The following is a 17,287-nucleotide window of genomic DNA, read 5'->3' as shown; positions in this document are numbered from 1 at the left end:
AGGTGTGTGACAGAGGTGTGTATCTGTGCGTGTAGGGAAAGCGCTATCTATCTAGCCTGGACTGGGACATGCATGGGCTAAACCTCATCCAGGCCAGTTCAGTGTTATTGTCTGGGGACAGAGAAAGGACCTGATGGGAGACAGGATGTCCGTCAGAGCCTATTAGAGGTAATGAGATGCAGGGTGACTGTGAGCAGAGCAGCAGCCCTCCTGAAAGCTGCCAGACGACAGCAGACAAAGGCTCTTCATGCCACTGTCCAGAATGGACCGTATTACAGGATATTGTACACATGATATTGTACACATGAACAGTTAATCAAATGGCTACCCAAACTATTTCCATTGACCCCCCCCCCCCCCCCCTTTTTTTTTTTGCACTGACATTCTTGCACTGGACTACCCACACACTCACACAAACTACACTGACACTCCAACACACACATACACACACACATGCATATTGACGACACTCACAGATGGATACACTTTCACACTCTTCACATACGCTGCTGCTACTCTGTTTATTGTCTATCCTGATTGCCTAGTCACTTTTACCCCTACCTACATTTGACATTTTAGTCATTTAGCAGACGCTCTTATGCAGAGCGACTTACAGTTAGTGCATTCATCTTAAGATAGCTAGGTGGGACAACCACATATCACAGTCATAGTAAGTACATTTTCCTCAATAAAGTAGCTATCAGCAAAGTCAGAGCTAGTAAGATGGAAAAGAGACAAGTGTGAGTGTTCACGAAAGGCTTTTATTGTATTTTTGGGGGGTGGGGGTGCGAGGGGGATTATTTAAGATACTCTTTGAAACCAAATAAAATCACATTTTATTTGTCACATGCGCCGAATACAACAGGTGTAGACCTTACCGTGAAATGCTTACTTACAACCCCTTAACCAACAATGCAGTTTTAAGAAAATACAGAAGAAAATATTTACTAAATAAACTAAAGTTAAAAATAAAAAAGTAACGCAATATAATAACATAAGAGGTAGGGCTTCAGATGTTTTCGGAAGATGTCAGGGACTCTGCTGTCCTAGCTTCAGGGGGAAACTGGTTCCACCATTGGGGTGCCAGGACAGAGAAGAGCTTGGACTGGGCTTAGCGGAAGCTGCCCTCCCTCCCTCCTGTAGGGGTGTGAGGGCCAAGAGACCAGAGGTGAAAGAACGGAGTACTCGGGTTGGGGTGTAGGGTTTGAGCATAGCCTGAAGGTAGGGAGGGGCAGTTCCTCTTGCGGCTCCGTAGGCAAGTACCATGGTCTTGTAGTGGATGCAAGCTTTGATTGGAAGCCAGTGGAATGTGCAGAGGAGCGGGGTGACATGGGAAAATATGGGAAGGTTGAACACCAGGCGGGCTGCAGCATTCTGGATAAGTTGCAGGGGTTTGATGGTCTGGAGGAGGGGATGGGGTCAAGCAGGCAGGGTGTCGGTCGGCCGGACCTCACTAGTCGCAGGACGTCATCTGGAGAGAGAGGTGAGAAACAGGTCAAGGCATAGGGTGTTCTGTGTGAGTGAGACCAGTGGATTCAATAGGCTGAGTGAATGAGGAGCAGATGTCATCAACCTTCTTTTTAAAGTGTGCATATACTGTATGTACAGTTGAAGTCAGAAGTTTACATACACTTAGGTTGGAGTCATTAAAACTCGTCTTTCAACCACTCCACAAATTTCTTGTTAACAAACTATAGTTTTGGCAAGTCGGTTAGGACATCTACTTTGTGCATGACACAAGTAATTGTTTACAGACCGATTATTTCACTTATAATTCACTGTATCACAATTCCAGTGGGTCAGAAGTTTACTTACACTAAGTTGACTGTGGCTTTAAACAGCTTGGAAAATTCCAGAAAATGATGTCATGGCTTTAGAAGCTTCTGATAGGCAAATGGACATCATTTGAGTCAATTGGAGGTGCACCTGTGGATGTATTTCAAGGCCTACCTTCAAACTCAGTGCCTCTTTGCTTGACATCATGGGAAAATCAAAAGAAGTCAGCCAAGACTTCAGAAGAAAAATTGTAGACCTCCACAAGTCTGGTTCATCCTTGGGAGCAATTTCCAAATGCCTGAATGTACCACGTTCATCTGTACAAACAATAGTACGTAAGTATAAACACCATGGGACCACGCAGCCATCATACCGCTCAGGAAGGAGACGCGTTCTGTCTCCTAGAGATAAACGTACTTTGGTGTGAAAAGTGCAAATCAATCCCAGAACAACAGCAAAGGACCTTGTTAAAATGCTGAAGGAAACAGGTACAAAAGTATCTACAGTGGGGAGAACAAGTATTTGATACACTGCCGATTTTGCAGGTTTTCCTACTTACAAAGCATGTATAGGTCTGTAATTTTTATCATAGGTACACTTCAACTGTGAGAGACGGAATCTAATACAAAAATCCAGAAAATCACATTGTATGATTTTTAAGTAATTAATTTGCATTTTATTGCATGACATAAGTATTTGATCACCTACAAACCAGTAAGAATTCCGGCTCTCACAGACCTGTTAGTTTTTCTTTAAGAAGCCCTCCTGTTCTCCACTTATTACCTGTATTAACTGCACCTGTTTGAACTCGTTACCTGTATAAATGACACCTGTCCACACACTCAATCAAACAGACTCCAACCTCTCCACAATGGCCAAGACCAGAGAGCTGTGTAAGGACATCAGGGATAAAATTGTAGACCTGCACAAGGCTGGGATGGGCTACAGGACAATCGGCAAGCAGCTTGGTGAGAAGGCAACAACTGTTGGCGTAATTATTAGAAAATGGAAGAAGTTCAAGATGACGGTCAATCAACCTCGGTCTGGGGCTCCATGCAAGATCTCACCTCGTGGGGCATCAATGATCATGAGGAAGGTGAGGGATCAGCCCAGAACTACACGGCAGGACCTGGTCAATGACCTGAAGAGAGCTGGGACCACAGTCTCAAAGAAAACCATTAGTAACACACTACGCCGTCATGGATTAAAATCCTGCAGCGCATGCAAGGTCCCCCTGCTCAAGCCAGCGCATGTCCAGGCCTGTCTGAAGTTTGCCAATGACCATCTGGATGATCCAGAGGAGGAATGGGAGAAGGTCATGTGGTCTGATGAGACAAAAATAGAGCTTTTTGGTATAAACTCCACTCGCCATGTTTGGAGGAAGAAGAAGGATGAGTACAACCCCAAGAACACCATCCCAACGTGAAGCATGGAGGTGGAAACATAATTCTTTGGGGATGCTTTTCTGCAAAGCGGACAGGACAACTGCACCGTATTGAGGGGAGGATGGATGGGGCCATGTATCGCGAGATCTTGGCCAACAACCTCCTTCCCTCAGTAAGAGCATTGAAGATGGATCGTGGCTGGGTCTTCCAGCATGACAACGACCCGAAACACACAGCCAGGGCAACTAAGGAGTGGCTCCGTAAGAAGCATCTCAAGGTCCTGGAGTGGCCTAGCCAGTCTCCAGACCTGAACCCAATAGAAAATCTTTGGAGGGAGCTGAAAGTCCGTATTGCCCAGCGACAGCCCCGAAACCTGAAGGATCTGGAGAAGGTCTGTATGGAGGAGTGGGCCAAAATCCCTGCTGCAGTGTGTGCAAACCTGGTCAAGACCTACAGGAAACGTATGATCTCTGTAATTGCAAACAAAGGTTTCTGTACCAAATATTAAGTTCTGCTTTTCTGATGTATCAAAGACTTATGTCATGCAATAAACTGCAAATTAATTACTTAAAAATCATACAATGTGATTTTCTGGATTTTTGTTTTAGATTCCATCTCTCACAGTTGAAGTGTACCTATGATAAAAATACAGACCTCTACATGCTTTGTAAGTAGGAAAACCAGCAAAATCAGCAGTGTATCAAATACTTGTTCTCCCCACTGTATATCCACAGTAAAACGAGTCCTTTATCGACATAACCTGCAAGGCCGCTCAGCAAAGAAGAAGCCACTGCTCCAAAACTGCCATAAAAAGCCAGACTACAGTTTGCAACTGCACATGGGGACAAAGATCGTACTTTTTGGAGAAATGTCCTCTGGTCTGATGAAACAAAAATAGAACTGTTTGGCCATTATGACCATTGTTATGTTTGGAGGAAAAAGGGGCCGAAGAACACCATCCCAACCGTGAAGCACGGGGGTGGCAGCATCATGCTGTGGGGGTGCTTTGCTGCAGGAGGGACTGGTGCACTTCACAAAATAGATGGCATCATGAGGAAGGAAAATTATGTGGATATATTGAAGCAACATCTCAAGACATCAGTCAGGAAGTTAAAGCTTGGTCGCAAATGGGTCTTCCAAATGGACAATGACCCCAAGCATACTTCCAAAGTTGTGGCAAAATGGCTTAAGGTCAACAAAGTCAAGTTATTGGAGTGGCCATCACAAAGCCCTGACCTCAATCCTATAGAAAATGTGTGGGCAGAACTGAAAAAGCGTGTGCGAGCATGGAGGCCTACAAACCTGACTCAGTTACACCAGCTCTGTCAGGAGGACTGGGCCAAAATTTACCCAACTTATTGTGGGAAGCTTGTGGAAGGCTACCCGAAACGTTTGACCCAAGTTAAACAATTTAAAGGCAATGCTACCAAATACTAATTGAGTGTATGTAAACTTCTGACCCACTGGGAATGTGATGAAAGAAATAAAAGCTGAAATAAATAATTCTCTCTACTATTATTCTGACATTTCACATTCTTAAAATAATGTGGTGATCCTAACTGACCTAAGACAGGGATTCTTTTACTATAATTAAATGTCAGGAATTGTGAAAAACTGAGTTTAAATGTATTTGGCTAAGGTGTATGTAAACTTCTGTACATATTACCTCAATTACCTCAACTACCTCGTACACCTACACATTGACTCGGTACCGGCACTCCTTGTAAATTATATAGCCTCGTTATTGTTATTTTATTGTGTTACTATTTCCTTTTATATATAAAAAAAAAAAAATTGTGTTAATCTTTTCTTACTTTATAACTCTTCATTGTTGCAAAATGGTTCGTAAGTAAGCATTTCACGGTTAAGTCTACACCTGTTGTATTCCGCACGTGACAAATACAATTTTATTTGATGATACAGATTTGTTGCCTATATACTGTAACTAACACCCATTATCTGTCAGTCCATACATTAAGATGTATGTGACTACAGTATGTAATGACAAAATTGGGCCTATTAAACGAAGGCTGGGAATTGCCAGGGATCTCACGATACGATATTATCACGGTACTTAGGTGCCGATTCTATATGTTTTGCGATTTGATACTGTGATTCGATGTTCCAAACATATTGCTCACCATATGTCTGCTGCAGAGGGACAAGAGAGAGCCATGAGCAAACGAGTTTTGATCAGTCATGGAAATAAAAGTGCAGAAATTGTTTTTGTCCCCATTTTAAAAGAAGATGGAGAACAAGCTATGAAGGAAGAATACTGGAGTTTTGGTGCATGTACAGCCAAATAGCGCAAAAATTGTATTGCGAGATTGTCAAAACGATACTATATATCGTCAAAAATAATATCCCAATATATAAATGTATAGATTTTTTTTCCCCCATCACTTATTTGAACCAATTATACAGTGATTGTATTACTCTGAGCAACAGAGTTATGGGTTTTTAATTGTATGTATTCCTAACCTTCAGTGATTTATCAAGTTAACATACTGTAATCTTTTTGGGATTTCTAAGAGAATCATAATCAGATATAATATAAATAACATGACATTGTTGATTAGCCAGAGGGCTTCTAGTATAGTCATGAAAATCCCCCCATGGGCATCTGTGTGCAGAGGAACGAATGAGGCACCATGGTGCTACAGTGTAGACAGACAGTGATGGTCCTACGTTAAAGAGCACAGATTGAGATACAGTATCTGCCAGAACAATAGACCAGCCACTGATAAACATCTCTGTTCAGCCCTCAATCTGCTGTAAAGAAACTGATATGCAGATTATAGTACTAGTGACTGTGAGGAGGAGGCAAACATATAGTGTGTGTGTGTTTGTGTTTGCTGGCAGTCATGCAGCTCACAGCGGAACACAAGGCCATATTATGTTTATGAACATGGGAGACCAGAAAGACCTGTCCCTCTGGTAGTGTTATCTGACACGCATTTACTACAGTGCTCTGCTGTTGTACTATTCAGTTTACCTGAGTCGCAGCCACATACAATGACTGTTTATCTATCTTCTTTGTAATTTGTGGTGAACAAAACCTGTCTGTTTCCGTTTTTTGGTGTGCTTATCTGTTGAGCACTCACATTTTTATGTGACAGACAAGACAGCTATAAAAAGGATATGGAAAATATGTTCACCTGTCTACAGAAGGCTAGACAGGCTGCACTCTGCTGGATTCTCCTTGGGGTCTATTACTAGACAACTGTAAAAAACAAAAAACAAAAAAAAGAGCACCATGAATCAAAGTAGAGATGCATGTTTTCCATGTAATGTTGCGTTTGGTCCATGACTTCGCCTAGTAGTCTAGTCTTGAGTCCGTCAGCTAGAGGCGTGGTTATGTCCCTCCACATTGTCTGGGAGGAGTTCACTATCTTTGCGTTGGCGCCGGTGGTGAGACCTAGAGAACACTGCCTTGGAAAGCGTGGGACCACGGTGGGACAGCGCTGGTGTTAAAAGCCAATTTACGTAGAAATGTACGTGTTGCCGAAGTTTGAGTCCACGAAAAATACGGCGCACTATACAACGAACGTCTTCTCTTGACAGTATTGTAAACCGGTAAGTTGATTAACGAACTTTAAAAAACAAAAACGATTATCGTAAAAGAGGAAGATACTTCTTTCATATCGTCCACAGTAAAGACAATAGGCTAATATTTGGTTGAATTAATTTTTTGTTGCATTATTTCATGAATATTGAAAAATTACAAGCATTTTGCTACACCCGCATTAACATCTGCTAAAAATGTGTATGAGACCAATCAAATTTGATTTGATTATTCAGGGGACTTTTATAGAAACCAAAGTACTCAGTGCTTATAATTCTGCGCATTATTACAACTTGCAGCTGTGCCCAAACAATAAAACGTTATCATTATTTGTGCATTAGCTGATGGCTAGCCGCTCACCAAGTGAATCTTAAAGTGACTATTTTAAAAGTTTTGTGGTGATCTCTCTCACAAGAATGCATAGATGTGTGTGCCTACTTTACATTATTTCCAACAATCTCTGCTGCAAGAAGAGTCCTTCCTTAGTGTCCTTTCCACCAGCACCAGAATTCCATTGTCTTGACCCTCTTGTCATTTGAGCCAAACGTTTAATCACTGGTGATTCATCTCTTTATGTGCTCTCTTCCCATTCATCATTTGGCTTGTGTGGTTTAGAATGCATCATTTGGCTTGTGTGGTTTAGAATGCATCATTTGACTTGTGTGGTTTAGAATGCATCATTTGGCTTGTGTGGTTTAGAATGCATCATTTGGCTTGTGTGGTTTAGAATGCATCATTTGAGTCACTTCAGGGTCTATACCAAATTATTAATAGGATACATTTTATTTTATTTCCTATGACAAACTTCAATGTGATGAAAGTTTGTCATATTTTGCTGTAGGCCTTCATAACGTTAAAATGCCACATGAGGAGCCCAGAGTCAGTTCTAACTCAATTTACATTTACGTCATTTAGCAGACGCTCTTATCCAGAGCTACTTACAGTTAGTGAGTGCATACATTTTTCATACTGGCCCCCTGTGGGAATCAAACCCACAACCCTGGCGTTGCAAGCGCCATGCTCTACCAACTGAGCTACATGGAGCATTAACTAGATTCAGAGTGGTCCTAAACCAGGGAGCATATACTAGGTTCAGAATGGTCCTAAACCAGGGAGCATATACTAGGTTCAGAATGGTCCTAAACCAGGGAGCATATACTGGGTTCAGAGTGGTCCTAAACCAGGGAGCCTCAACTAAATTTAGAGTGGTCCTAAACCAGGGAGCATCAACTAGATTCAGTCTTTTATGTCCAACAATAAAAAATTAAATACATTTAAAAATTGTTCCGAAAACTTGGAGGGACAAATTGGGCCGTCAGTTGGGAAACCCTGTCATAAACTATTTTGTTTTTATTCAACAGAGTGAGAGAGAGATGGAACGGACAGAGGAGGAGACCAGAGCCACGTATTTAGAGTGTCTGGGCAACTTTTTGAACTTTCAATATTGTTCTGATTCTAGACATTCAATAAATATTCCTCATGTAATGTTAATGGGGAGCTAACATGGCTGTCATAGAATGTTCTAGTGTCATGTAAATGCAGAAACCTCATTGGCCCAACTCTCTAAATACATGGCTCTGCGAGGAGGGTGTGTCAAAGGGCAGAGGAAGGAATGTGTACCTATGCCGACAGCAGTAAACATGCATGTGTCCTGGAGGTGGGTGGTGACGCTGACCACTACAGACCACCCAAACCACAGGCTTGAACACAACAATTTCACTTAGGGCCCCAAAAAGGCTCGGGCCGACTCTGACTGCATGTGTGGGTATGGATGTGGGTATCCAGACCACAGGAGGTTGGTGGCACCTTAAATGGGGAGGACAGGCTCAGGGTAATAGCTGGAGCAGAATTAGTGGAATGGTATCAAACACATGGTTTCCATGTGTTTGATACCATTCCATTTGCTTCGTTCCAGCCATTATTATGAGCCGTCCTCCCCTCAGCAGCCTCCACTGATGCAGACCCACAAGCCACTGTGGCCCCTTATGATGAGTTCAGATTTTTTTGTGGCCCCCACCCCCATCAAAGTTGCCCATACCTGCCCCAGGTAATAGATCATTATAAATACATTAACCTGTGACCATGAAAGGCCTGGGGATGTTCAACATGTAGCTGATATCAGTCTGAGAGGGTGTTTATTGTTTCCCTCTCTGCTGATTTATGGGGTGAGAAATGCGCCCAGCGATGCCCGTAAACGTCCGAAGGCCTACCTGCTCCCTCCCCCATGTTGTGTGTGTGTGTGGTGGGTGATTTACCCTCTGTCTTTGTTGTTGGGGAAGTGGGGTGGTGGCCATCGCCGTGTGGAGGAACTCCAGGGCCACAGAGGCAACAAAAGGCCCCCTGGAGTGCAGGGCTGGCCAGAACAAACACACCCAGGAGAGGAGGCAGGAAGCAGAGACTTGAGGAAGGGCCAGGCATGCCTTTTGGCACAGAGGGCTCTCTGTCATGGCAACCCCATCACCCTGTTGTTCGTTTGGCTGTCACATACCATCAGTGCTACACTCTGCTGCTGCCTTGAGAAGGCTTTTCATTAAACCATAGGCTAACGCTTTACTGGGAGACTCCACTTATTACTGGTGTATGTCTGTCTGAAGTCGCTTATGGAGTTATTGGAGTCTTTGGTATGCCAGGGTAGATTTCTGACCTGGCTGGCACTGCACATTTGCTCATCAAGTTTGCGCCCTCACTCACACAAAGATGCATTGAGGTAAACTACAGAAAGGACCCCAATGCTTATTTAAAAGTTGTAAAACTTACATTAATGTCTGTCCATGGAACATTGTCCAGAAATTAACATGTGTGCCGTTGACTGTTATCCAAGAATGTTTGGTGGTTGTTGTTTATTTGAAGGGGACAGGCTCTCCCAGTGGTTTAAATCTCAGCAGACGGCCCTACTCTACTCCCTTCCTGATGTTCTTTACACAGCACATGCTCATGGACATAATTGTTGTTATTGTCATGAGAGCCAGCTCCTTCAGAGGGCAATAACAACACCATAGGGTTAGAGACATTATCCGTATGCCTGGGTCTTTTTGTGACCACAAGGAACACTACATTTTATTTTTACAGCCCAAAATGGTCTACAGTCAGAATTGATATGGACAGAGTTCCGTGCTTTTTTCAATGGAAACATAGCAAACCATATGATTGTGTTATTTTCTTTCTCCTGATGTTCCCCACCATTAGCTGTCAGAGTTGTTTACCAGTGACAAAGGACTAAAGTGATGTAATGTTACACTCACTGTGTGGCACATATGGTCTCGAGAGGCATCTGCAACTCATCACTCAAGTGAGTGTTGACACACTATGAAACAATAAAATAATGTAAAAATGTACTGATAGAAAAGTCATTTCCCAATACGTAGTGTGTTCATTTGTACAATCTGTTAAAGCTGAACGTATTTGGCTAAAGGGAAAGTACCTATGGACTTCAATCTTTTCAATAGTTAGTGCTTTAGGCCTATGTCAAACTAGACATCTTGACGTATGGTTGTTCTCCTCCCCATAAGCCACTTGGAAGGCTGTGTGCTGCGAATGCCCATCGTTAATTCTGAAGTGCTAGCAACTCTCAGAGAAACACAAATGTTTCATGTCTTCTCTCTGCACATTTTTCTCCATATAAGGGTGTCTGGCTGTGACTTATCAGGCGTTGGTAATATCTGTGCTTATTGTGACATTCCACACGGCAGGAGAAGGCCTTTTACTGTCTGTAGGTAGAGGCACTCTTAGGGGGGAAACAGCATCTCTGCTCTCTCTCTCTACTGTACATCCCGATCCTTACACATTGAAAATAAGATCCAATGCAGCCGTTTTTATTTCAATATCAAATAATTTCTGGGTAACAATTAAGTACCTTACTGTGATTGTTTTCAATTAAAATGGTAAAAAAAAAAAAATGCTTTCTCAAGCAAGAATTCACGTTTTTGACTGCACTGGTTCTTTAAAGATGCCTTTTATTTCTATCTGTACTGTTTTGACTGGTTTTTCCCCCACTGCTCTACTCTTGTTGATCAACTTGACTATTTGAAAAGTCACAAGATTGGACTAATGCACTCCCCAAAGGCCCAGTGCAGTCAAAAATGTGATTTTCCTGTGTTTTTATATTTCCACGCTATGAAGTTTGAATAATACTGTGAAATTGTGATAATTATGATAATGCCCTTTTAGTGTAAGAGCCATTTGAAATGGCCGCTTGAAATTTCAGCCTGCTTTGGTGGGATGGAGTTTTGGCCTGCCTGGTGACATCAAATTAGTTAATAGACCAATAAGAATTAGAGTTCCAAACCTCTCTTCCAATAACGGCTAGTTTTCAATTTTCCCTCACCTCTCAGACCACTCCCATACAGTTCTAGCAAAATTCTTGCTTGGAAATTGCTCTTTACTAAGAAGCTATTTTTGTTTATTTTTGACCATTTTTTTTTTGTTGAAAACAATCACAGAAAGGTACTTAATTGTTACCCAGAAATTATTTGATATTGAGATAAAAACGGCTGCATTGAACCTTTTTAATTTAGTCAGCTACCATGGAAAAGCGTAATGTCATATACGGTGCAGTTTTTTTTCTCCCTGTGGCTGAAATTATATTTGGCATTTGAGGCAATGGGAGAAGTGTGGCATGTGTGCACGTGGGCCGGGCAGGCAGGTCAGCAGTGTCTGGAGTAGAGCTATAAAAAGCAGGTGAGCTCAGGCTGGTGTCGACAGTGTCCGAATGACTGGCATGACCACCACTTCCTGTCCCGTGGGCTCCCTCCCATCACAGGGACGACAAACCATAGTTTGTCGTCCAGTTTCAGTGGTTCATTCGCAGGGGTGGGTGTACAAACCCAGATTAAGAGAGTCAGCAAGCCATGACACTCACCATCTCCGATTCTTCTGAAATTGTTTCTATAGTTAGAAACTGATAAGATTATAATTCCTGAAACATTATTTTGTTGAACTTTAATCTGATCTCTGAGAAATTAAGCTAATTGATTGCACCCAAATTGATTGCACCTTTTAATTTATAGGATTCACATAATTTTCTTACAATATAGTACCCAATTTCCGATTAAGACCAAACTTCTTCCTACCATTGAGTAAGACATGGAATAAGGAATCCAATAAAATTGTCAAAAGCCACCAACGGAACCCCCACACCAATCCCACCCCAACAACCAGTATCACTTCTGTATTTCTGACAAGTAATATGGAGTTGCGGCTTGGACTATTGCTTCTACATCCTTTGTAATGTATTTCCTGTGAATCTGGTGATGGTTTTTTCCCCCCTGTTTAGAGAAATTAGCCATTGAAGTCGAATGCATAATTTACCATAAATTAGTGTGAAAGTACCATGTTTTGCCCACTAGATGCCACTGTTCGTGCTACTGCCACCACACTATTTTATCCATTTTGCTGGACTATTGTGTTTATTAAATGGATCACAACATTTTCTTTGCAACTTTGGGTAGAAAAACAATAGCTTTTGCCCATGATGAAAATACATTATGTGGTCAAATGTGTGGTCAAGACAGTCCTCCATGAAAGCAATTCAGTTTTACCTTCTCTTAGCAATGCATCAACCCAACTCTCCTTGAATAGTCCAACAAATGTTAGCTCTCTGAGAGGGCTATCCATATGGTGCAATTCTCATATGAAGACTTTTCCTACAAGCCCAGAACTAGTGACTAAATGTTGTGACATTCCTAATAAAATAATAAAATTATAAACCATTGCATTGCAGTCATATGTTTTTTAATAAAATTATTAGAAAACATCTATGTGATTAGTGACATTTACTATTAAACCCAACCCATTACCATTGCAAAACAGTATGCAGTGTGTGTTTGGGAATTTTACCATTGAAGACCATTAGAAAACATAACATTGAAACCATTAGAACTGCTTTAGTGTAATGGTTTGCTTGTTCACCAGGGATGGTCTAACTAATCCATATCTTTTTTTAAGGGGGAAAAAACACACAGAGGGGCTGTTTCCTGGGCACAAATTAAGCCAAAGAGAAAGACACACTGAATTGCTTTCATGGAGGACTGGCTTGAATTGTGAGGATGACCGCACAATTTATTTTCATAATGAGCTAAATATATTAGTTTTCTACCCAAAGTTGCAAAGAAAATGTTGTGATCCATTTAATAAACACGAGACCAGCAAAGTGGATAAAAGTGGCAGGAACAATGGCATCTAGTGGGCAAAACGTGGTACTTTCACACTCATTTATGGTAAATAATGCAAGTGACTTCAATGGCTAATTTATCTGAACAGGGGAAAAAAAAACTACCAGATTCACAGGGAATACATTACAAAGGATGAAGAAGCAATACTCCAAGCAGCAGCTACATACTGCTTGTCAGACATGGAGAGCTGATACTGTATACTGGTTGTTGGGGTGGGATTGGTGTGGGGGGTCCGTGGTAGAGGTCTTTTTGGACCCGTTCCGAAATGGACCTGGGGCTTTCCCACCCGGACCCAATATGCATAAATGAATAAACAATTAATATAGAGACCCGTTATGAATGGATCTGAGGACAACTAGACCCATTCCGTATAGACCTGGTTGGATCCCGATCCGAGTGAGGGAAGCAGCAGAAAAATCTTTTTTTAAGCTACTTTATTAACCAGAGCTGATAAAGCGCAAGAGGGAGAGAGAGGTGCCGCTCTAGCAGGCGGGGGAGGGGCCGCGCTGTGAGCGAGTGATGTAGGGAGGGAGAGACGAGAGACGACAACCAACCAAGCCAACTCGCACTATAGTAGACCAATATGTTATTTATCATCAAATATGTTTACCTAGTACCTGACTTGACTGCATCAAACCGGGAGAAGCTAACGTTAGCTAGCTAGGCTAATTGAGGCTGCAGTGCATGTACTTTCTCATCCTACAGTTACATCTCCATTCAGAATATTAAGTAGCATCCTACCTGTTGTCGCTTGATCCTTTCCTTAAAATTTTTATTCCGTAATTTTAATTCCATATTCCATTGATTAGATATCTCCTAACTTTTGACATGCACGGAGGCTCTATGACTGTAGCTTATTTCTGCTTTGATGATTTATGATTGGCCAACAACAACAACAAGCTCCACTCATGAAAAGCAAGAGCAGCATCCTAAATGATAACATTTTTCTCTCTCTACTGCAGCAGTCGCATTCAGATCTATACTGACCTTTCCGGACAAGTCTGTTAAAATCACACATACCCGAGACCCATGACAATCATATCAGATCCAACCCAGACCCGTGCCATTATCTAGAATTCTGGATCCGGACCTGCTCGACCTCTAGTCCGTGGGTGGCTTTTGATAATTTTAATGGATTCCTCATGTATTACTCATTGTTAGGAAGAATATGCCCCAAATAGGATGTTAGGTACTATATTTATTGAAGATTATATTAATTCTATAAATTAAAATGGCCATTTTGAGTGCAATCAATTAGCTTAATTTCTCAGAGATCAAATTATATTTAAACAAAATAATGTTTCAGGAATGCTAATCTTATCTGTTTCTAACAACAGAAAATATTTCAGAATAATCTGAGATAGTGGGTGTCAATCCTCTTTCTTGTTCTCTTTGAGGTGTAATGACTCCATTGTAAGGTTCAAATATTTTTTTGAAAGTGCTTTTTACTCGAGGGGTAGGCTTGATATCGCTCTATGAAGCAGCCCTATTGTGTCCAAAAATGACTTCTGTGAAAGGACTTGGGGGGCTTCTATTAATTTAAGTTTGTTCATTGGTCAGACTGTTAAAACATGACCACAATGAAGACCCAGGTACCTGTAGCAATCTGTCCCAGTATTTGATCCTCTACTACACAAACATAAGTGTTTGGTTAGTGGGACTGGTGTTCAGCTGAACAGATGGAAGCCCATGGCTTATTCATGTTCAGGTTGACACCCCTAAACGGCTATAAATTTAAGCCTTTGAGGAGATTCATGTGTTGGTTCAAATTTAATTGTGTTTCTTGCGGTCATGTTTCAAGGTTCACCCATGTGGTTTGTGTGGGAAAATGAAGATTCAATGAAGGTGAGCATTTAAGCGATGTGCCAAATGAGCTCTCAGATTAAAATGTATCATGCAGAAGATGGAAGATTACGGAGAGAGAGAGTGTTCTGTCATGGAGTGGAGATGTGTGTATGTTGCACTAAAAGCAGGTCTAGAGGTCATCAAAGCTCGGGTAGATCATGGGAGATCATAAATACAATGCCAAGGCTGTAGACTGCAGCTATTAAGTGGCAGCTAATGTAACTACAGTGCAATATATGTGAGATAAGGTGTCATTTATCAGTCTGGTAAAAGCCCCATCTCCAGCCCAAGCAGCAGGACTTCAGGATGATACTGGCCTACAAGCTGCAGTTATGGCTGAGCCCCTACATCAGGGTTCTTCAATTCCGGTCCTGGAGGGCCGAAACACCTCTGTTTTTCATCCTCTCAGGGGCTAATTCAGACCTGGGACACCAGGTGAGTGCAATTAACTACCAGGTAGAAATAAAAAACAAGTGTTTCGGCCCTCCAGGACCGGAATTGAAGAACCCTGCCCTACATGGTCAGCTACCATGGTAACAATGGGATAGGGGTATTGTACTTCAGGGATTGACCAACCAGGATGCAACACATCTGTAATGTTATGACAGCCTGAGGGCTACAGGTAACAGCCACAGGGGTGCCTTGTGTTCCTCTTCCTGTATCAAAGCTAATCCTGTCAGCATACTGTCATCTCTCAGGGGATCCAGGGGTGTAATGAGCAGCATAAACACTAACCAAGGAGCATGCATCTACCTGTCAGTGCCAGGTGCACATCTGTACTTGTCTTTGTTTAGGTGTGAATGTATGAGTGTGACTACACTGCATGTGTGTGTGTTCTGTGTGTGTGTCAGGGAATATCTACAGTGAGGGAAAAAAGTATTTGATCCCCTGCTGATTTTGTAAGTTTGCCCACTGACAAAGACATGATCAGTCTATAATTTTAATGGTAGGTTTATTTTAACAGTGAGAGACAGAATAACAACAACAAAAATCCAGAAAAACGCATGTCAAAAATGTTATAAATTGATTTGCATTTTAATGAGGGAAATAAGTATTTGACCCCTCTGCAAAACATGACTTAGTACTTGGTGGCAAAACCCTTGTTGGCAATCACAGAGGTCAGACGTTTCTTGTAGTTGGCCACCATGTTTGCACACATCTCAGGAGGGATTTTGTCCCACTCCTCTTTGCAGATCTTCTCCAAGTCATTAAGGTTTCGAGGCTGACGTTTGGCAACTCGAACCTTCAGCTCCCTCCACAGATTTCCTATGGGATTAAGGTCTGGAGACTGGCTAGGCCACTCCAGGACCTTAATGTGCTTCTTCTTGAGCCACTCCTTTGTTGCATTGGCCGTGTGTTTTGGGTCATTGTCATGCTGGAATACCCATCCACGACCCATTTTCAATGCCCTGGCTGAGGGAAGGAGGTTCTCACCCAAGATTTGATGGTACATGGCCCCGTCCATCGTCCCTTTGATGCGGTGAAGTTGTCCTGTCCCCTTAGCAGAAAAACACCCCCAAAGCATAATGTTTCCACCTCCATGTTTGACGGTGGGGATGGTGTTCTTGGGGTCATAGGCAGCATTCCTCCTCCTCCAAACACGGCGAGTTGAGTTGATGCCAAAGAGCTCGATTTTGGTCTCATCTGACCACAACACTTTCACCCAGTTCTCCTCTGAATCATTCAGATGTTCATTGGCAAACTTCAGACGGGCCTGTATATGTGCTTTCTTGAGCAGGGGGACCTAGCGGGCGCTGCAGGATTTCAGTCCTTCACAGCGTAGTGTGTTACCAATTGTTTTCTTGGTGACTATGGTCCCAGCTGCCTTGAGATCATTGACAAGATCCTCCCGTGTAGTTCTGGGCTGATTCCTCACCGTTCTCATGATCATTGCAACTCCACGAGGTGAGATCTTGCATGGAGCCCTAGGCCGAGGGAGATTGACAGCTCTTTTGTGTTTCTTCCATTTGCGAATAATCACACAAACTTTTGTCACCTTCTCACCAAGCTGCTTGGCGATGGTCTTGTAGCCCATTCCAGCCTTGTGTAGGTCTACAATCTTGTCCCTGACATCCTTGGAGAGCTCTTTGGTCTTGGCCATGGTGGAGAGTTTGGAATCTGATTGATTGATTGCTTCTGTGGACAGGTGTCTTTTATACAGGTAACAAGCTGAGATTAGCAGCACTCCCTTTAAGAGTGTGCTCCTAATCTCAGCTCATTACCTGTATAAAAGACACCTGGGAGCCAGAAATCTTAATGATTGAGAGGGGGTCAAATACTTATTTCCCTCATTTAATGCAAATCAATTTATAACATTTTTGACATGCGTTTTTCTGGATTTTTGTTGTTGTTATTCTGTCTCTCACTGTTCAAATAAACCTACCATTAAAATTATAGACTGATAATTTCTTTGTCAGTGGGCAAACGTACAAAATCAGCAGGGGATCAAATACTTTTTTCCCTCACTGTAAAAGTATGACCACTAGTCCAGACGGGTTGAGGAAAGTCTGTTGGTAGTTGCCATAGTACAGCCTATCCCTGTGTCT

General features: G+C 42.2%; 1 protein-coding gene across 1 annotated transcript in view; it reads left to right on the top strand.

Moving 5' to 3' along the window:
• Positions 1-6,581: 6,581 nt before the first annotated feature.
• Positions 6,582-17,287, top strand: part of LOC311145580 (rho guanine nucleotide exchange factor TIAM2-like) — a 100,498-nt gene continuing 89,792 nt past the window's right edge. Inside the window, exon 1 of the mRNA XM_084181854.1 lies at positions 6,582-6,737. The gene's annotated coding sequence lies outside the window, so the exon portion shown is untranslated. The remainder of the gene's footprint in view (positions 6,738-17,287) is intronic.

This window comes from Coregonus lavaretus (genome assembly GCF_964263955.1).
Source record: "Coregonus lavaretus genome assembly, chromosome: 18".
In the NCBI taxonomy this organism is placed as follows: domain Eukaryota; kingdom Metazoa; phylum Chordata; class Actinopteri; order Salmoniformes; family Salmonidae; genus Coregonus; species Coregonus lavaretus.
Note: the sequence above shows the minus strand (reverse complement) of the source record. Positions and strands in the feature narration are given on the sequence as shown.